We start from the raw sequence: 22,712 nt of genomic DNA on the forward strand, positions 1-22,712 counted from the left end.
AAGAGATGGCAGTGCTAGTGCACAATAATATGCTCAGAAATTTGGGGTACAATGCATTTGAGGTGTCACATCTAAATTTTTCTCTTCCATAGCATCTCCAGAGGTGCTGCGTGACCTGATGAAGTTCTGGGTCGGGTGGGAGCAGCTGACAGAAAGCCTTGTTGTTGAGGTTGTAGCTTCAACATACCCTGTGGCTCTCACCTGCTTCCTCAAGTTGAAGCTCCCCAGCCACTACCAGACCTACACAATGTTCCATCGTGATTTAATGATGGCCCTTAGTTCTATTAGTTCTGGCTTTGGGCTTGTGTAGATGCACATTTCATTAAGGTTTTTGCACTTTCACTGGTTATGTTTACAATTGTTTCATCTGTGCACTTGTTCTCCAGTTATTGAAGGAATGGTAGAGGAGAGGGACAGACAGGCAGAAGGTGACATACATGTTATTTATTTGTGGTTATGAAATCTGTTCCATATACCAACAGTTTTCATCCGTATGTCCCATCAGGATGATGTCAGCAGAGCTTCCTTAGTTCAGATAGCTCTTCAGTGTGTATGTGGCCAGTAATGGTTACATTTGACTTTAAGAGTATGTGAGTTAAGATTAGCAGTTTTTTATTTGTTTGCTTTTTGTCTTTTTCCAGCAGCCAACGTTTGGTTTTCTGGGTTTATTGTGTGGGTTCATTAAACCAAATTAATTTGAGTGTATTGAGTAAAGGTGATCTCAAATTCAATCACTGACTGATTCAGACCCTCAAATTTCCATTACATTTCAGCACCGGGGGCATTGTCAACCTGTCAGAAAATGTACACCCACAAGATATCAGGAGATATTTGGTTGTACACCTAACTTGTGCATGACATGTCTAAAATAAAGTTTTTTTTCTTTTGAAAACTAATTGTCCAATATTGATGTTTTACCTTTTTATAAAACCAATACATTGAATGACATTTCTTTTATAAAATAAATCATGCTTGTAGGAAGAAGGAAAATGGAAGCATAATTCAATGGATATTTTCACTTTATTACATCAAATAAGTTAAATGATTGGAGGCACATCACACAATTTTCACCTACTGTAGTGCATTTGTTATTTCCCATAAAAACAAAGTCCACAATAAACAAGTAGCTTAGCTTTGACAAGATACATTCACTTCCTATCATACTAGTGAAAACCAAAATTAAGATCACATAGGTTGATCAAAGATAACTATGACCCAGAAACTAAACTAAACTCTAGCACTGACGTGTGTGTGTGTTTATGTTGCCTGAAGTAGGTTCTCAACATATTGGACAGTGCTGAGATATATTTCCACTCCAAAACAATCTGACTCTTGCAGTGGATCAATGTTGTCCTGCAGTTCCATCATTTGAGGGTCTGAGAGAGGACTTTCCTGAGTAGGGACATTGATGCCGGGATAAATGTCGTTGATGAATCCACTCTCCTCCCATTCGATCTCCGGAATGAACAGACCCTGACAAAGACAGACTGTCTGCATAACTATGCTAGTAAAGTTTTTCTAGAAAAAATGATTAATAATTTTTAACATGTATTATTTACCTGGGGATCAGGATCTGCAATGGGATTCAGGGCCTGTCCCACCTGCCACAACTGATTAGGTGTCAGGTTTTCCTCCGTCCTGATGGGATGGTTGTCCCATGCATCACAGAAAACATCCAGGCTGGCCTGGATCCGTGGGAGGAAAACGTAGTGGCAGCAGAATATGTGTAGGATGTTGCTGATGTCCAGCATGTGTTGTTCTTCAAGAGAGTGCAGGATTTTGTAGTATACTCCAGTTACACTCATGAACACATCACGCCAGAGCCGTTCAATTCTGTATTGGGGGAGGGGGGGGGGGGGAGATAATATTTTTCATGTACTGTTCTTTACAAGGTTCCCACACTTTTCAGTATTTATATAATGTTTCCATAATATTTAGCCATCTTTCCTTGACTTTAAAAATGAAATGGTCTATATAGCAATCATAGGCCAGAAAAATAACGCTCCTATTCTAGGAATAAGTGGAGAGGAAGATGCAGAGGAGAGAAGATGACTAGGAAAAGAGCAGGAGAGGAGACATAAGACAGGGGGCCAAGAAAGAGGAAATGAAGAGGAAAGGAGCAGGAGCAGAAATAATATTCAACAACTGTGTGGATTGAGAGCTTCACCAGAACATGTTTTATTTCCTATGTTAAGAAGTGTAGGCATCTAAACAATTAATGTGATATTAAAAGCTTCCAAGATGGAGGTTAACTTACCGTTGATTGTGTACACTTTTCTCCGCAATGAAGCTGTTGATATCAGTGCCACGAACTGAACATTAATTCAGCAACTCCAACATTTTCTCCTCCATGATCTCCTCTTACTCTGAAAATAAAAACATGAAATTATATGCCTCATCTAGGATGTAATCATGCATAATTGAAATCTATGTAGTTCAAATATTACAAACACGTACGTAAATTAAGTATCTACATCCATTTACAAAGTTTTTAGATACATAGGTACGCTATCAAGTACTAGGTGAACACCTTGAATTTCCCTACATTTTGCAATGTAGTCACATTGTAGCCAGCAGTCACGTAATATATCCTGTATGTGTTGAACTCCACATAGGTCAGGAGGAATTCCATGTCCCCATACAAAACTGTTAAATTATACTGATATTGCAGAAATTTCTTTCATAAATGTTTATTTTCAGTTTGTGTCACGGAACATAACATAATTTGAGTGCAGGATGTGACCTTAACCATTCTGAATCATTTATTAGTTTATGTAAGGCTATTTTGTAATAATGTTTCCTCAATGTTTAGGGGCATTTTTTGTTTACATCTCCAAACTTCTACTGAGCATCAGATGGCTGACAGCTACCCTGAAACTTATACTTATAAACTATATATATATAAAATTACCTTAGAGGAAACCTGTGCTCATTCACAGCTTCATTGAAAAAGGCCAAGTGAGTGTCTGACCGACTGTTGTCCGCTATCTTCAGGTACATGATCTATACACACACAAGCACACATAAAACATTATTTGGCAATGGAGATCCCAAAACTGTTCAACTGAAAGACTTAACAGATCATTTATCACCAGGGCAATGAGGCTACACAACTCACTATGTATGTATTTTATGCACTTTGTTATTATACTCCTACTCTATACACTCCTTTGCACCTTTTAAGCCATCGGGATCAGTCTAAGCAAGCATTTGTTTTAGATGTATTTTAAAAAGGTACTGTCTGTCTGTTTATCTATTTATTCTGTGTATTTATTGTTATTCTGTCTATCTATAGAATGGATGTATGTATGGGCTGCTGGCATTGAGAATTTCCATTGGGATTAATAAAGTTTATTCAATTCAATTCAATTACTGATTGAGAGCTGGATAAGTAAAAGGGAACAACCTGTGGGTAAATAACACAATAAAATAGGATTAAATTAGACAAATAAGAAAGAATTAAGAAATATATTAGACAATTAGATAGACAATAGATAATTAGAGAGGCTATCTAAGCTAATTTATTTTGTCCCAATAACTGGTTAAGTGGTTGTTACCGGTTGTTACATTGGTCCTTGACAGAAAAAGGTCTTACCTTTCTTGAATAGCCATCAATTCCGCCAAAGATGACGAAGTTGTACCTAAATAAAAATCAGACAAGATTGGTGGCATGACATTACAAAAACAAAGAAACAAAAAAAAAATACAACAGAAAAACACTCAGAATGTTTACATCTAAATTGAATGCAGCCATACCTGATGAGCTTGTGGTTAGTGTCAATGTGAACCAGATAATTGGGGTAAGGGACTGAGTATGTTCTCCTCACTATACATCTCAGGGAGGACAGCCTAGAGAGCACCCCAAGACTGTCCACACGATGCATGGCTGCATACACTCTGTCCCATTGCACTCTGTGTCCTTGTGCTAGTAGAGCACTACGAACTATTCTGCACCCAGCATCTGGCATAGTGTTCTTAATTGCTGTAACCAATGAGTCCAATTCATCACTACTGCAGCCACTGTATGTCTGTGATACCGATAGGTTGTTCTCAGCCATTCGCCTAAAAAGTGTGGCTCTTGACACACCGAGGAGTCTGGCAATGCAACGTGATGGCAGACCAATTTCAATTAAATGTGAAAGAGTGTCTACTGACACTGTCAACCGTGGACGCCCAAAAAATCCCCATTGGAAGTCAAGTGTGACAAATGTGTGTTCACTCTCTCTCTCTCGCTGGATGAGAGAATTTAGATCGGCCAGTGCTGTCTGGATGTGCTCTCCCACATCCACCAGGTCAGCAAGAGCACTCAACAAAACTAAATTCTGATGGCAAACAAACTGCAGCCCTTCCAGGTCAAGTGGTTGCCTATCCAAGACGTGGATCAGTTGGTCATGTATTCTCTGAAATATATCACACTTCAGTGATTCCTAGGGGATAGATTAAAAAAAGAAATCAGTTCCAAAAATGAACTAGTTCATAGTTCTTTGTTTCAATATGTTGCTGCAAGCTATTATTTTTCAAAATTGTTGCCACAGACAGCAATTATTTTTTTATCAGTTTTAACACTGAAACTAGGCGTCAGATTCATATTAAGGCCTGTTTACGGTGTGTTTTAGCCGGGGCTCTATGGAAATCTGACACTCTCTTGAACAAAGTTAAACTGTGAGAGAGCGCCGTTCACAAACGCCAGAATGAACGCGTTCAAAATAACGTTCATCAAGCGGAAATACAGTACGTTCAGCTCATGCTCACTCAAAATATCAACGAGTTCATGAACGATCGTTCATTGAACGCGTTCAGGTATAACACTGCCTGAAACAAACACAGTGTGACCGCGGCACCGGCAGAGTGACAGACAGGCTCATAGTTAATGTGCAGAGGGAGGAAATGACAGCTGTTACTTTCGTCCCGACAGTGACATCGTGTTTTAAGTTTCCTGCCATGGTTATCATTACAATTCAAATAATTCTCTAACCGTCTGAGTTAACGTCACGATTCATGATAAACATTGATTCATTCATAATTCTAGAACATGACTTACGTAAAAGATTCACAAGAAATGATTATTTTTCACTTACACTTGAGTGACCAGAGGCCATCGTGCCAAAATCACGTGTCTTTTCCAAGAATTGGCGCCGTGTTTCTTGCGCCTCAGCAGCGTCTAACTCTTAATATGCCTATGGGCGGGCGGGCTCAAATCCTCCAGGCAGGCAATTGAGGGTCTGACAGAGGCCTTTACTGAGTTGGGACGAGTAGGGACGCCGGGATAAATGTCGCTGAATAATTCACTTTGGTTCGATTCGATGTCCGGAATTCCGTGCGCGCACTTCATTCGAAAGAACAGAAAAGAAACTCCTGCGCGCGTTTTAATGACGTCGTGTGGAGGCACTCTCACGTGATTGGCTTGGAGCAGTGAGACATCTGATTGGCTACAGACGATCCCCTCATAGAAAAAACGCATTTCTGGATCAGGCTCGTGTCAGGGCAGTCTCAAAAGTCCACACACAAATGCAGCGAGGTTTTCAAATTAAAAGCACTTTGTAAATGCAGGTCCAACAGTTTATATATGAATGTAACAAGCTCCAAACATGTATTTGATGAAGATTGCAAATACTTTTACATGCGTATATTTGTGAATTTTTTTTCTATTTGTGTGTGCATCAGAAATATGTTTATGAATCTTATGTTTTACGTGTGAATTTTTTTTACTTATATATGGAATGAAAGATATTTGTGTATGCATTGAAAATGTATTTGTGTTTTGAGTCACATATATATATAAATCCCCAAATACATTTGTGGATCTTTTTTGCACATTTGTGGATCTTTTTTGCGCATGTATTCATTTCTGTGTGCATGTATTACTTATGAGACTGTTCTAGCTCCATAGTAGTTCGGAGCCGGTTGGATAATGCAGAGTGGATTAACAAAGTACTTCCTGTTTAATGGCGAATCAGTAGGTGGCGCTTCGACACTCAGGAAATATTGACACATAGAGCTGTTCAGGCTTGGACTCTGATTAGGTGACAGAAGTTTGGTAGTGATAGGACAATGCAGAGTGGAGTTAGGACAACATCGTGTCCTTTGACAAAGGATGATCCTTCGCCGCACATCAATGTTTACACGGTTTGAGGAAATGTCACAATTCTGACCATGATCCAATGACTTGACTGAGCTCTTTTGAGCTGTATATTGTAAAGCAGCCAGGAGCAGTTCATCAAACTACAAAACATGTCACTTCCTGTAGCCACCTGGGGGCGCTGTTATTTCAAGTCAGAATTTCTGTTTAGATGTCATCAGGCTGGGACTCTTGTCTCACATGTCAAGTTTGGACTTAATTGGACAAAGTATGTCCGAGATACAGAACTTCATATTTTGATGGCATTTAATCCAACTTTGACGCACGCCATGGTCACAGGGTGTGATGAAAAAACAATTCCTAAATCTGTTTTTACCTCCATCTTGTTGTGATGACACTCATCTGAATTTTAAGTTGAACTGATGAAAGCCCTGGGACAAGTATGTCAAAGTAAAAATGGTGGACTTCCTGTTTGGTCTAGCATATCTGGTACCTGGTGCCGGGGCTGCCCTTTAGGGGGCGCTAGTCAGTTATTTTGCCACGCCCATTCCTTCAAACCATATGAATATCTTCAGGGGGGCCCTATTGATACACACATGTAGTTTGAGTGAGATGGAACCATGAACACGGAAGTTACAGCAATATCGTGTTTCACGGCGAGTTGATGAACTTTGATGCCATGCCATTAATATGCCGTTTGACGAAGAGTCACAGTAATCTTATGTCTTCACTATCAATGTCTTGAGACCCATTTGATACAGTTTGACATGGTTGAGGTCAGTGGATGAGGAGGAATAAATCCAAGTGTAAGACATACAAAAAACAAGACATTTCCTGTTGCCACCAGGGGGCGCTGTGATTTTAAGTCATGATTTCTGTGTAGATGTCATCAGGCCGCGACTCTTGTCTTATGTGTGTAGTTTTGACTTGATTGGACCGTGTTTGTCCGAGATACAGAATCTCGTGTTTTAATGTCGTTTAATCAATTTTTGACGCCAAGCCACGGTCACACGATGTGACGAAAAATCGATCTCTAAATCTGTTTTTATCTCCATCTTGTTGTGATGACACTCATCTGAATTCGAAGTTGATATGATGAAAGCCCTGGGACAAGTACATCAAAGTATAAATCGCCAAATGGCCAAAATGGCCACTAAATCCAAAATGGCGGGCTTCCTGATGTGTTTTTCATAATGCTACTTTTTTTCATGATTAGTCACGATACACATCTGGCCTGATTTTGGTGAAAATCGGTTATGTGGAAACCTAGGGGCTGGGTTCCAGGGGGGCGCTGTTGAGCCATTTTGCCACGCCCATTTCCAATTACTCCAGAATGCGTAAATTTTCACCACTTTCAAATTTTCTGCAAAATTTGGTAAGAAGTTCAGCATGTTAAAGCCCTCAAAAAGCCAATTAATTTGGCTTAGAATAATAATAATAAGAAGTGTAATGCCTACAGTTTCAATAGGGCCTCTCACCATTCGGTGCTTGGGCCCTAAATAAGAAAGAAAAGACAGATGCATCACACAGATGCATTGAGCCATGTTGGTGCGTAAAGTCATGGAACTGCATCACCTGTGTTTTTGTTACTGAAAACAATGCCCCGACCTTTCTAACCATCTGACACAGAATTATAAACCTCAAGAGAAAGGAATCAATAAGTAATGTTTATAACCATGGATAGATAGTTTTCACGTAGTTGAGTTTATCGTCAACATATTTGTATAATCATTTATAGACAGATTATAAATATTCTGCTTGTATTTTCTGGTTACCATCAATCCAAGAACTGCATTATTATTTTTTATATAAAAAGATACCTTCTCACATAAAAGATTCCAAATATACATCAGAAGCAGTGATATCCCAAGAATTGCATACAGCAATTCTGGTGTGAATATATACAAATGAACATCATCTATTATGTCAACAACAAACCAATACAGGAAGATAATGAACTCTTTAAAACAGAAACGCTGACCACACTAGCCCACCATGACCACACTGAGAATCTCCCCATAAAATTCCTCTTTGAATGTGTGAATCACATGAGTCTCCTAGAACCAAAAACAACATTCACATTAATTCCCAAAAGACACAAACAAAGATCAACATTTAGTGCTTCTCTCCAAGTGTTTTCAAGCCAGAATGAAGAAGAACAATTTGCGCTGTGGAAGTAATCAAATAAGACAGCCAGTTTCAAAACAGCATTTGCACCAAACACTGTACTTCAGTCAGACAACTCACGTTCGATTATTTATCTTATTTATTAAGATATTTATTTATTGTTCACAGTAGAACAGGTTTATGTTTGGCGTCTAGGGTCCAACTTAATCACTCCCCATATTATAACACAGGAATGATGGGAGTGATGAGCTAATACTGTAACCCCCAGTTCAAGCCTACAGGTGGATGCTGGGGTGGTGGAGGGGCTGAGGCAGTAGTCTACAGTACTGCGTAGCAGTTAGGAATCAGAGAGAGTGATGGGATTTCCCTCTGCTTAAATAGACCGCCTAATGAGGTGGATGAGTGCTGTGGCTGGTTGTGGCAAGTGAAGTATGTCACCTGATGTATGTCACATGATTCATGTCACCTGATGTATGCCACATGATGTATGTCACGGGATGTATGTCACGTGATTGAAGCAGCGCAGCTCGAGTTGCCTGCCAGAACTAGCTCGCTGGCTTCGCTCCATTTCAGTCAGACAACTCAAGTTTGATTATTTATCTTATTTATTAAGATATTTATTTATTGTTCACAGTAGAACAGGTTTGTGTTTGGCGTCTAGGCTCCAACTTAATCACTCCCCATATGATAACACAGGAATGATGGGAGTGATGAGCTAATACTGTAACCCCCCAACACTGCACAGATTCGGAGCCTGACGGATGAATCGGTATCTAATATGTGTGCGCCATTCACCGCCGCGGTGTGGCCATTCTCCATAGGCGCATGCCTGCTGGAGAATATGCTACCTAATGAACTGTTATGGGTGCCATTCACCGCCGATGTGTGGCTATTCTCCATAGGCGCATGCCTGCTGGAGAATATGCTACCTAATGAACTGTTATGTGCGCCATTCACGGCCGCGGTGTGGCTATTCTCCATAGGCGCATGCCTGCAGGAGAATATGCTACCTTGTGAAACTGCTTATGTGCGCCATTCACCGCCGCGGTGTGGCTATTCTCCACAGATGCATGCCTGCAGGAGAATATGCTACCTTGTGAAACTGCTTATGTGCGCCATTCACCGCCGCGGTGTGGCTATTCTCCATAGGCGCATGCCTGCAGGAGAATATGCTACCTAGTGAAACTGTGATGCGCACCACGCACCCTCGTGGTGTGGTCATTCGCTGTAGGCACATTGTCGCGGGAGAATATATACTACCTAGTGAGGTTCCCCCCAACTGTGCCCTGGCTGTAGGAGAATATATTGTGAACTTGGCACATGGCCACCTATACCCCAGAATTTAACACTTTAAGCCCAGCAAACCACCTGAAATGCAACAATAATTTGGCTGCAAAGCACGTACACATTCTTCACTCATATGTATTGTTTGAACAGCAGTATTCACAATATGATTAGTTCACGGCTTAGCGAGTGCGACATCCTGTCCTTAACCCTCGACAAGAGTAAGGAAAAGTGTTGTCACGGCTGGCAACGGAGCTCCTTCAACCTGTGCAGCCCCTACACGACACTCATCCCCACGCCAGAGTCCGACACGCGTAACGCGGGGAGCACGGAGACAGGTTTGTCCACCGGCAGCCGCGCCCACTCATGCGGGGCCCGACGGGAGGAAGGAGTAGAAGTGTGAGGAGGGAAGAAGGACCCGCACCAGAAGATGGGTCTCACAAGGTCTGCACTTCAGGGGACGAAGGCGCGCCGAAGCATGCCTACGACTGCCCCAGACGCGGAGACCATAGGTCTCCGAGATCTGCATGCAACAATGGATTTAGGCAGAGATTACATATTAAAGGGGACATATTAAGAATATTCCACTTTTGTAGTGCTTCTACACGTTAATTTGGGTATCTGGCGTGTCTACCGTCCCAAAAACTCTTGAAAAAAAAAAGTCCCTCGATTTGTTGTGGTTCCTCTATGTCAGAAACTATATGCTAGAGTGCGTTGAATGGGAATAGACTAGATTGTGACGTAACAGTTTACCCCCCCCCCTGGAGGCGGAGATCTGGCGGAGGAGGAGACCAGGGTAAAGTCCTCAACTCGAGGAGGAGGTGTTATGACAGTGACGCTTGTTCACAGTGATGTCTCATCTGTGAATAAGTTCACCCAACCAGTCTGATCACATTACGTAGGGGGAGAGATGTAAAGGATGAAGTCAGAGACATAAAACTCTAATCTGATGTGCTGCTGGTAAATTCACAGGTAAGACCCATTTATCTACTCTTCAGCTCAACCAAAGTAATTGAGTGTTAATTCATGATTTCTCTCTGACTTTAGCATTAAAATGTATTCAACAATGCATTCTGTTTGCTTTACACTTATTATGCTTATTATTGAAAGTGGTCTCAGAGTTTTAGACCCAACTTTTTTTCCCTCTAACACATGGTAGTCAATAGAATGAAAAAAAAAAATTGAGATTGAAGTAAATCTTGTCATAAATTAATAAAGTAAGATGGGTGATATGGTATCTGACTTTACCTTGAATACGAGTTTGAACAAACAATTTAGTAGCACTTGAATGGAACTAACTTACAGCACTTTGTAGTTTGGCTTTCTTGAAGAAATTTTACTTAATTGATTCTTGTTCAGGGTTTGTACCCTCATGGTTGAATGCAATTGTAAGTCACTTTGGATAAAACGTCAGCTAAATGAAATGCATTAGAATGGAGTCTTTTTGGTGTAGGGTAGTTGCTGTGAATAAGCCTGTGTTGTACAAAGAGTACACTGGTAACAGTTACATCTACGAATAGGTTAAGCCTACACAATTAAAAGGCTGGCACTTTGTGTAAATAAGGTGGCTTGGGATGGATTCAAATTCCCGGCTACAACTACTGTCCCAGTCTGCTCGTGCTTGTGAAACTTTCATGTGAAAACTTATTTTTTAAAGACTGATGAGGAGGAACACACCTTTAATGAAACAAATAATTGTACATGTTGTACAACAGATCAACACCTTGCAAGACACAAATATATTTATAAATAAAACAAAAAGGAAATACAAGTAGACGCACACCAACTATCCCTTTCCAACCATCAGTTAATATATTATTCCCTGATCACTCTCCAAATTGATTTCTCTCTCTCACACACACACACAGAAACCAACACACACATACACATACACACACACACACACACAAACTCCTGCAGACAGAAGAGTTTTTCTGGGAGATCACGACCTTACGCTGTGTATTAACTTCATTGTTGCAGAAGAAGCAACGCCCTGTTTATCCAGAAAAATTTATATAAGTTCAGCAAATTTATCCCCCCCCCCCCCCCCCCCGGAGGCGGAGATCTGGCGGAGGAGGAGACCAGGGTAAAGTCCTCAACTCGAGGAGGGGGTGTTAGCTGGGGAGCTAGCCGAGGGGGGACGCTAACCAGCCGGGGAGCTGGGTGAGAGGCGGAGGAAACAGAGCCTGCGGTCGGGGTGATTTACCTGCCACAGCTCCCTCCTCAGCTCAGGCTCGCTGGGTGATGTCGCGGGCTGCTGGCTCCGTGTCAGCTGCTCGCTTCTGGTGGATGTGTCTGTGTCACACATTTTTGCGTTATAACGTACAAGGGATAGTCTTGTCTCTCCCTTCATACAGGACAATGAAGAGGGATCAGCACCCTAAGAACCAATCTGAGGCTGTCACTGAGAGAATGACCTGCCAACCTTTTTGGAAAAAATAAAATGAAAATCTACTAATGGAGAGCTATGATGGAGGTTTTTTTTCTTCAAACATGTTCAATTATCAAACGCAATTGACCTGCATTTGATAGATTTTGCCAATATTAGTGCATTAGAAGTGAGGTAGTATACCTTACGTCTAGTGAGTGGCCCAGACCTTCCAAAGTTTGGACACCCCTGCAGAAGCCAGTCAGATTTACCTTTTGCCTCAGTGTACCTTCAAGTTCAGCAGGTTCATTCACTCTGCCGTAACTGTAGTGAATGGGGGAGACTGCAGGAGCTCTTTCACTGTCACCTGTGGGTGAGACACAGTCTGAGAATAATCGCTTTATTGGCAGACACCTCTTACGAGAAACAAGTCTCACAAGTTTCTTACAATGAAACAGATGATTAGTTTTCAATTAAAACCGAACTGAAAGCTATTTTGTCTGAGACACACCTTGGGTGGGGTTAGGGTGGGGGAATGACAGTAAAGTAAAGTGACACAACGAGTTTCATATATTTTAATTGGCAATGAGAATGAATTCTTTAAAATTAACAGTGACGCTTGTTCACAGTGATGTCTCATCTGTGAAACATTCATGTACCCATACAGTTTGTCCAGAAAAATTTATATGAGTTCAGCAAGTTTTTATAGAGAAGATGAGGATGGAAGGATGTCCAATTCATAGTTATTTAATACATCGAGTCAATGCATAACAATTTTTTTGATATACTATGTATTTAGTTAAAAGGGTGTGTTTACATTTTCTTGTGGAATACATCCAGAACTCACACTGCAAGAAGACGTGACAGCTACTCCTCTCCCACAATGAGGCTACTGAAACAAGGCATGTTTCTCCTGATGGTCACCATTGCACTGGGATCACTATGGATCGTTTCCCTACCAACTTGCAGTAATCCAGGCTCGAATCCCAGCTCCGTTCTCAGTTACAGCTGGTTGGAGTATACAGACTCTGATGACAGCCCAGAGAAAGAAGCTTGGGAACAATAGTCTGTTTTGGTGGGGGAAGAAAAAGGAAAGAAGGGGAAGAGGGGAAAAAAAGAGGGGAGAAGAGGGAAAGAAAAGAGAAAGAAAAAGAGAGGAAATGGAAAAGACAGGGAATTGAAACTGATCCTGGTGCCTGTCAGATGTTGTAGGATGCATTTGTTATTGTATTAATTAGAGTAATATGACCAAAATGACTTAAATGTCACTTAGTTACTTTATATTGGTCAAATGTTCAAACAATGGGTTTGTACTGCTTGTAAGGCTTGCATAGAGCATTAGGAAAAATAAACAACATAGTGATGTAGAAAAAGTGTATACATTTATTATAAAAAATACTGGATATCTTGACAAAGAGAACCATAAACAACAGTAACAGCGAATGAATGAATTAAATAAATGGACCAACAAACAGACAAGATAGAAAAATGACCTCTTTTTGTTGTTGGAGGTAATAAAAAACAATAAAAATACAAAGAATTAAAGAAATCCTCATGTATTGGCCAATAAACATACAAAAAAACTAAAACCACCAAGCATTAGAGGATACAAAATACTGAACTATTAGAACAACACTTTCTTTTAAAACTACATACATACAAATAATTAAAGAAACCCTCATGTATTGGCCAATAAACATACAAAAAAACTAAAACCACCAAGCATTAGAGAATACAAAATACTGAACTATTAGAACACTCTCTTTTAAAACTACATACATACAATATTTACACTATTTACAGAATGAAATGATTTCTTTGCTGCCCTCTTCCTCCGCATGTCCTCCAGCCACTGGTCATGTGGCATGTCAGTTTTAAAAGGACAGTATATAAATCCATAATACTGATGATGGCCACTTTCAGGATCCCGGGGCTGGTGACACTGACCGCATTTGTTTTTTTCTCCTGTCCTATACTGTTTTCGTGCGGTTGGGGTGGGGAGGGGGCCAGCGGGAGCAATCAACCTAAATGCAGGCACTTTTGGGGGCAAAAAAACAAATGGGCCACTAGAAGGGATGGTTAGGGGGACAGCGGGCTGATGTGTCTGTCTCAGAGCAGGCAATCCTAGGCAGACAACCTTTGGAGGATGAGGAAGAAGAGGGTGTTCAGCGGGTGGATGTATCTGCCTCAGAGCAGGCAATCCTAGGCAGACAACCTTTGGAGGATGAGGAAGAAGAGGATGTTCAGCGGGTGGATGTGTCTGCCTCAGAGCAGGCAATCCTAGGCAGACAACCTTTGGAGGATGAGGAAGAAGAGGGTGTTTAAGTGGACGAACAGATTTCCTCTTGTCCACTGCCTTTCCTACTGTCCTCTGTGGCAGGTGGTAAATATGTTGAGGGCCAAGCAGTTGGGGTGCAGCAGTGGGGCGTGTCTGAATAGGTGGGAGAGGCACTGTGGCAACGGGAATAGTGGGGGGCAAGTTGACCCCTTGCAGCAGGATACGGCATTCCTGCCTCTTCAGGCGCTTGTTGTGCCATTGAATGAGGGTCGTTTGATTGACCTCAAACAATTGTAATGCCGTATCCTGCATTACCACACCATTACCCAAGACCAGCTGCCTGATTTTTGTGTAATCATTGATGATGAGAGTCCATCTTGTCAGGGAATAAGAGCCCTGTTTTTTAGGGCTCTTATAGAGGCTGCACAATTTGATAAAGATGGACTCTATCAGGCGACAACAGTCTGGCCACTGTGCAGGGGATCCTGTTGACCCTAAGACACAGCGTGTCGTGCTCTCCACACCTGGTGTGAATCCATCTCTCTTTTTGGAGCACCTATAGTGTCCTGTTAGCAGGCGACTCTTGTGCCGTGCAGCATATTCAACCCGCTGGCGATCATATGGCAGGAGGTTCTGCCACAGGGCTATTGTACTGGCCTGCAGGTTGGTGAGGGTTAGGCCAGTTTCAGTTCTTAGCCCCACCAAGTACTCAGCCAGGCAGTCCACGCGGTCCATTCCAGGAACACTACGCTCATCCACTGCCTGGTAAATATAAGAGTACATCAAAATTAACACAAAAAAAAAAATACACAGTAGCTAATACAAAAAAGTAACATTCCTGTCCCAGTGTAATTCTTCACCAAAACACTCACCAGATGTTGCCCAGGTCCTGCTGGGGTGGTGGTCGGTGATGCAGAGGAAGCTGTGGCTGTAGGGACAGTGGTCGAGAGGGTGGTGGGGAGACTGAGAGGAAGCATAGAGGCTGAGCTGGTGGTGACGGCTGATGGGCCAGGCAACTCCCTGGTCAGAAAATCCAAAGCCTGGGAAACAAAAAGAAATAGAATAGAAATAAAAATCCATAGCATACCACAAGTATAACAGGTTCTGTGGTAAATCGTACCAAAGAAACACTCACCCCTTGCGCTACAGCAGCAGTGACTGGTGGGGATCCTGATGGACCAGCTCTTGCAGCAGGAGAAATAGTTGCTGAAAGGCTGGAACCAGCAGGAGGGGCTGATGGGACAGGGGGCATGTCTGTGTCCTCATACTAGGGATGGGCATAATTAATCGACGATCGATTAATTGATCATAAAGAATTTCGTCGAGGACATTATTTCATCTTTGACGAAATTATGTTGCGTTCACTGCCAACACTGCGAAGCTATACGTCTCCATGAGATGCTCTTGCCTTGATTCGCTCCACTCCATTGCGAGCTCCTAAATGGCGTTTTAATAATACTTTACTTCGTGATGAGTCATTTAGAACTCAGTTTATGGCTCAATTTAATGAATTCATCAATATAAACAAGGGGTCAGTCAGTGACCCGAGAATACTCTGGGACGCTGTTAAAGGCTTTATTAGAAATAATGCTACACTGTATTCATCTAATTTAAGAAAAGCCCGATCCTCTAGGTTGACCCAGCTGGAGCGCAAACTTTCAACATTGGACAACTTATTACAACAAAATTTTGATGATCAGGTTGCATTGCATTACGATCTGGTGAAAAAAGATATGAATGCTATTCTCAAATGGCGTGCAGAATTCTTGATCCATAGAACACGCCAAACATTTTATTTTAATGGGGCCAGACCCAGCCATTTACTGTCGTCGAGACTGAAGGCTAATGAACATTTCGCTGACATCACCTCCATTAGATCAGAAGACGGGCATATGTTAACAGAACCCTCTGAAGTCAATGCTTCTTTTCGTAGTTTCTATACTGACCTGTACAGCTCAGAGGTTTCTCACGACAAAGATTCATGCAACAAATTCTTGAGTTCCATTCAACTTCCTAAAATGACAGACAATGGCTCCCAAAGTTTAAACGCCCCTATAACTTTAAATGAACTCAAGGCTGCAGCAGATGATATGCACAAGGGCAAATCACCTGGCCTGGACGGGATCCCCCCAGAATTTTACACAACTTTCTGGTATAGTCTGGGGCCCTTATTTTTTGATATGATTCAGGCCTCCTTGGAGAGAGGTGCTCTCTCCAGAAATGTGAATGTAGCTATCATTTCACTGTTGTTGAAAAAGGATAAAGATCCTTCTAAATGTGCCAATTACAGACCATTATCCCTTATAAATGCTGATATAAAAATTTAAGCTAAGCTTCTTGCACGTAGGCTCCAACCCTTTATGACGAAACTCATTAATTGTGACCAAACAGGATTCATCAGATCCAGGCAGCCAGCAGACAATGTGAGGAGATTAATACATATAATACATGGGGCCTCCTCATTACAACTACCATCAGCTGTCTTCTCATTAGACGCTATGAAAGCATTTGATCATTTGGAATGGCGGTTTCTCTGGTCAGTACTGGAGTTTTTGGAGGTGGGTCCTCACTTCTTACATATGATCAAAGTTTTATATACAAATCCAACAGCTATAGTACTTACGGGCAGGACTTGCTCCTCCCTATTTAACATTGCGAGGGGCTCCAGACAGGGATGCCCTTTGAGTCCCCTCCTGTTTGCACTCTCTCTGGAGCCTCTCGCTCAGTCAATCCGGATGTCTAAAGCTATCACTCCTATCACCGTGTTTGGGACCACACATTACATTTCTTTGTATGCGGATGACATCCTTCTATATCTAGGGAACGCACAACAGTCTCTGCCTGATGTTTTATCTATTTTCCAACGTTTTAGTGAGATATCGGGGTACAGAATAAATTGGACAAAGTCAGCCTTCTTACCTCTGAATGACCAAATGAGAAACATAGCTTTACCTACAAATATACCAGTAGTCAACCACTTTAAGTATTTGGGAATTAAGATTAGCTCATCGGTACAGACCATTGTCAAGTCCAATTATGAAGAAACTCTGTCCAACATAACCTGTGACCTTGATAAATGGTCCACGCTGCCAAATTCTCTTAGATCTCGTGTATCTATTATTAAAATGAATGTGCTTCCCCGGATTAACTTTGTGAGTGCAATGCTGCCTTTGTCACCACCCCCACATTTTTGGGTCAAAGCCCAGCAGATCATTTCTAAATTTGTCTGGAATAGAAAGCGTCCTCGTCTCAGATTATCCACAGCACAAAGAGATAGAACTGACGGGGGTCTCTCATTGCCTAACCCCAAATTTTATCACTGGGCCTTCACTCTGCGACCTCTGATCAGCTAGTTCGACGAGGGTATCGAGACTTCATGGCGAACACTGGAGGAGAATATGGTTCGTCCATTGAAACTAAATGAAATCTTATTTTCCAATGTTCCCCTAAAGAAATCTCAAGTCAGCTATGGTCCCATTGTGTCTCACGTATTAGCAGTCTGGAGGGCAGCGGAAAAAATTTGTGGTATTCTATCTAATTGGAACCCGTATTCACCTATTTTTTATAATGATTGTCTGTTGTTGGGTAAATCTCCAATTAAGTTTGGTCAGTGTCGCCAGTGGTATGACAAGAGGATTCACTCCCTTGGTGATATTTTTGGGGACAGAGGCCTATACTCTTTTGAAGAGCTCACATTCCGGTTCAACTTGCAACATTCCACTTTTTATTTCTACTTGCAGCTAAGAACAGCCATGAAAACATATGGTGTACCCTGGCAAGTTCCACTGGAGGAACACTCTTTAATCAAACTTTTGCATCAGGCCCGGGAATCCAGAAAAATTGTATCTAAACTGTATCGTTATTTCCTTGAAAAATCTTATTGTACTCTGCCAGTGAATGCATCTTGGCGGGCAGATATTCCTGACCTTGACCCCGACTTCAGCTGGGATGGGGTCTGGGAGACAGTTTTACAGTCATCCAGAAACCCTGACCACCAACAGATTCATCTAAATTTCATTCACAGAACATACATGACTCCTCGTAAACTGTACTGCATGAAAATTAAAGATAATCCGAACTGTACACTATGTACTACTGGCACTGTGGGCACCTTCTTCCACATGATTTGGGAATGCCCAGGGGTTGAACATTTTTGGAGAATAGTGCAGAGTGAATTGTCATTGCTATTGTCCATTCCTATCCCCCTGTCCCCATCTGTTTTTATTTTGAATGATATTTCTCAACTGAAACTCACGAAATCCTCAAAGCGCGTATTTCTGGCTGGCCTAACTGCAGCCAAAAAGATGATCGCAACAAGGTGGAAACCACCCCATATACTATCTCGGCGACAGTGGCTGCTCAACTTCATAGATGTTGCGCTTCTTGAATTGTCCACAGCACGCGTCCATGGTGCAAAGGAGGAAGTGTCATTGTACTGGGCTCGAACAGTGGAGGCTCTCAAGGGCTTTTTGGTGTGAGCTGAGCCCCCCCCCCCCCCGCCCCCCTGGTCCTGTTTTCTTTTCTTTTCTTTGGTTTATATTGCCTGTTTATGTTTTACTGTGTACTGTAAATTGTATTGAATAGATCTAACTAGGTTACACTTCAATGGCACCTTTTTCCTTTTTGCTTCTATGACATATGTATTGCATTTAACTGTTCCTATATATTTATCTTCAGATATCGTTCTATTTTATTTTTATGTCTTCATTTCATTATTAGCCAGCGTGTATGTGTGTATCTGTGTGTGTGAGTACATGGGTATACTTATGTTTGTGTACGGTAATTACTTTATTTATGCGCTGTTGAATGATGATTGTTGTTCTTCAAATCCAATAAAAATTTGATCACAAAAAAAAAGATGTCACTTCCTTGCAGTTCCAAAGCACTGACTGTCAAATGACCACCCCTATGAGCCAATTGGTTACAGTTTTTCACAATTGTTAACACACGTTTTTCAAAACAATAACGGCTTTCTCAAAAATGCACACAGAAAACTCAAAACCTCACACACAAAATGTTAAACCTGACACTCCCTTTGCAAGATGGCTCTTTGCCATCAAATCTCTTCACTGTTCACAAAATAGAACTCGTGTTTTCATTTGGTACACAAAGCCATATTTTCAAATGACACACACATACAATTTATTGAGTACACACAACTAAGCATTTGCTTGCACACTTCCAAGCATTTACAGCACACTGAAGTGCAAAATTGAAAACACAATCATCGAAATGGAACACATCATATGAATGACAATGACTCTGGAGAATTAGCCATTTCTCCTTTTGCAAACTGTCTCAGTGTAGGCCTACTTTTTTCATAGTCAAACATAAAACAGCACACAAATATGCAGCAAAAAAAGGTTTATTTCAGTACACACAGAGAACAGTACCGTACTGACACAGACAGCATGAATATGCAAGTTACAGTATGGACACAAAGAGGTCAACACAGTGGGCTACAGTGAGACACTGTAGAAAAGGAACAATATTGGATTACAGGTAAAATACATGCATATGTCAGTGCTGAATGTTTGGTACTAACAAGCACAAACTCTCGCTGTAACTCCTTGATGCGTCTATGTTCCGTTCGAATGGGACCCTGTACACATGTTTCATCCACATGGCATTCCTATGAAGAATACGGTCCAATGTAAAGGAACTGACGGTATGGACGTTTCTAAGTGTAGCATGGTCAGCCAGGATCTTTGTTTTTATTTGTCTGAGTGTGATAGAGTTGTTCTCACGAACCATATCTACAATTTCAGTCTCCTGTTCGGCTGTGAAAATGCGTGTTCTTCCTCCATGGTGTGGTTCTCTTTAAAAATATAAATACTCCTGCAAAATATAAATACTGTGAGCACACTCTATTCTATTCTATTCCATTGTTCATCAAACAAAACAGAGGCTGAAGGCACTTTTATGCTGCAGTCCTGATTGCAAATTGCTCAACAGACCTGAATGTTTAGAGATTTGAGTATTTGTGTGTTGTAGGTTGATACTTTGATATTTTACTTGAGAAGTGTGTGCAACAACTGAACATTGTGTGTAGTGTTTTGACAACAAGGTGATGTGTAATTTACATCAGAGTGTAAAGAAGGAAAGTCAGAGTCTAAAGAGATAAGGGAGTGTGAAGTAGTGCCAAATTGGGTCAAGCTATTGGTACATGAAGTGAATGTTGTGCAAATTGTGCCGAATTTTTGCTTTTTGCGTGTTAACAACTGAGAAAAACGGTAAGCACGATTTTGAAAACAGGGCCCGGTGTTTCAAAACACTAAACACAATTGGCACAACCACACACCCAATCAGCAGAACACCTCAGATCCTTTGCAAAATGAAACACTCTTGTAAAAACTATACACTAATTTATCAAAACCATATTTTGTTACCATATGAAGCACACACGCTTCAGATGACTTAATTCTGTTTGAGCCAGTTACACACTGCTGCTGCTAACCTAAAACACTTTTAGCAATTCCAGTTCTCAGTGATTAGAGTACTGTAAGTGAAGTACACAGAGAAAGTGCAAATATACAATAAATTCACCAAACTCTACACAACACCAATGCTGCAGTCTCAGGAAAATATACTTAATTTCTCTCCCTATACCCAAATCAGTCAACATGTAAACATGGAGAATCACAACAAAACATGTCCCAGTTTTCATGCTACTACAGGAGTGTGCATAACACTGTAAGCTCAGCAAATATCAGCCAAACAGAAAATTCTGTATCCAGTACAGGTTTCAATGAGGACTACCTGAGCCTGGGGTCTGAGATTGTAAACCCTCCACCGCCATGCAGAGAAAAACTCTTTGATTGGGTTTAGAAACGGAGAGTATGGTGGAAGGTATAGTACTGTAAACTGTGGATGGTGTTGAAACCAGTTCTGGACCAGAGCAGAGAGGTGGAATGACACATTGTCCCAGATGCCAGTGTATTGCATCTGGTGCCTGTGGTTTACTGCTGTGACGATGTTGTGCAATCGGTCCAAAAATGTGAGAATGTGAGGTGTGTTGTAAGGGCCCATATTGGCATGACGGAGGAGGACCCCATTCTGTGTAATGGCAGCGCAAAGGGTGATGTTACCCCACATTGCCCTGGGACATTGATTATAGCCCCATGGCCAATGATATTTCTGCCTCTCCTTCTTGCTTTTGTCAGGGTTTGTTGAACCCTGCCTCGTGTATATGAATTCATGCAGGATTTCCTCAGCATCCATCTGTAAAACTCTCAGAAATACAGTGAAAGACAAGATTGTGTAGTTCAGCATAGGTCTGGTATACAGTAAATTTACATTATAAAGGTTACGTGTTCAGTATGCAACATCACAGTGCTAAAGTGAACAATACATTCCTCCACATACTAATGCCGCAGCCTTCTCCTCCTCTGTGGATTCCCCCTCTCACCCTCATTCTTCTCTCTGCTCCTTGAGTGTAAGGTTTTGATAATTGCGTAATACTTTTGATTTTAGTGTTTATGCAATCAAAAAAAACTGTAAGAGATTTGATGGCAAAGAGTCATTATGCAAAGGGAGTGTCAGGTTTAGCATTTTGTGTGTGAGGTTTTCAGTTTTCTGTGTGCAGTTTTGAGAAAGCCGTTATTGTTTTGAAAAACGTGTGTTAACAATTGTGAAAAACTGTAATTGTAGACACACCACTCAGGTTTAAGCACTATAAAATTGCAGCAGGTGAGTTCACTTGACTTCAACATAAATGGAAGGAATCAGAATAAGAAGAAGAGGGAGGGGGAAAGGGGGAATCCAGGGAGGAGACGGCTGCAGCTGCAGCTGCAGCATGAGTATTTGGAGGTATGCATTGTTCTCTTTAGCACTGTGATGTTGCATACTGCACACGTAACCTAGGAGTAGATAGTAGATAGGAGTAGGACTAGTAGATGTATGCTGAGGAAATCCAGACCTGCACCACTATTAGGTTTTGATAATTGTGTAATACTTTTGATTTTAGTGTTTATGCAATCGACCCCAGGCTCAGGTAGTCCTCATTGAAACCTGAACTGGATACAAAATTTTCTGCTTGTCTGATATTTGCTGAGCTTACAGTGTTATGCACACTACTGTAGCAGCATGAAAACTCTGACATGTTTTGTTATGATTCTCCATGTTGACATGTTGACTGATTTGGGTATATGCAGAGAAATAAATTCTATTTTCATGAGTCTGCAGCATTGGTGTTGTGTAGAGTTTGGTGAATTTATTATCTATTTGCACTTTCTCTGTGTACTTAACTTACAGTACTCTAATCACTGAGAACTGGAATTGCTAAAAGTGTTTTAGGTAAGCAACAGCAGTATGTAACTGGCTCAAACAGAATTAAGTCATATGAAGTGTGTGTGTGTTTCATATGGTAACAAAATATGGTTTTGATAAATTAGTGTATAGTTTTTACAAGAGTGTTTCATTTTGCAAAGGATCTGAGGTGTTCTGCTGATTGGGTGTGTGGTTGTGCCAATTGTGTTTAGTGTTTTGAAACACCGGGCCCTGTTTTGAAAATCCTGCTTAAGCAATCGAGAAAAACTGTAATGTCTTCAGGTTCATTTCTGTCTGCTCAACAAAGC

At 41.3% G+C, this 22,712-nt stretch overlaps 1 long non-coding RNA gene across 1 annotated transcript; it reads right to left on the bottom strand.

The window, feature by feature from the left end:
- Positions 1 to 1,037: 1,037 nt before the first annotated feature.
- LOC133002287 (uncharacterized) lies at positions 1,038 to 5,324 on the bottom strand. The gene is made up of 6 exons (XR_009678243.1): positions 5,079 to 5,324; positions 3,596 to 3,641; positions 2,912 to 3,003; positions 2,258 to 2,366; positions 1,560 to 1,833; positions 1,038 to 1,473 (listed from the first exon to the last, which is right to left on the bottom strand). It is a non-coding gene; the product is annotated as an uncharacterized LOC133002287 (long non-coding RNA).
- Between the last annotated feature and the right edge of the window lie 17,388 nt (positions 5,325 to 22,712).

The sequence above is a fragment of the Limanda limanda genome, chromosome 5 (genome assembly GCF_963576545.1).
Source record: "Limanda limanda chromosome 5, fLimLim1.1, whole genome shotgun sequence".
Lineage (NCBI taxonomy): Eukaryota > Metazoa > Chordata > Actinopteri > Pleuronectiformes > Pleuronectidae > Limanda > Limanda limanda.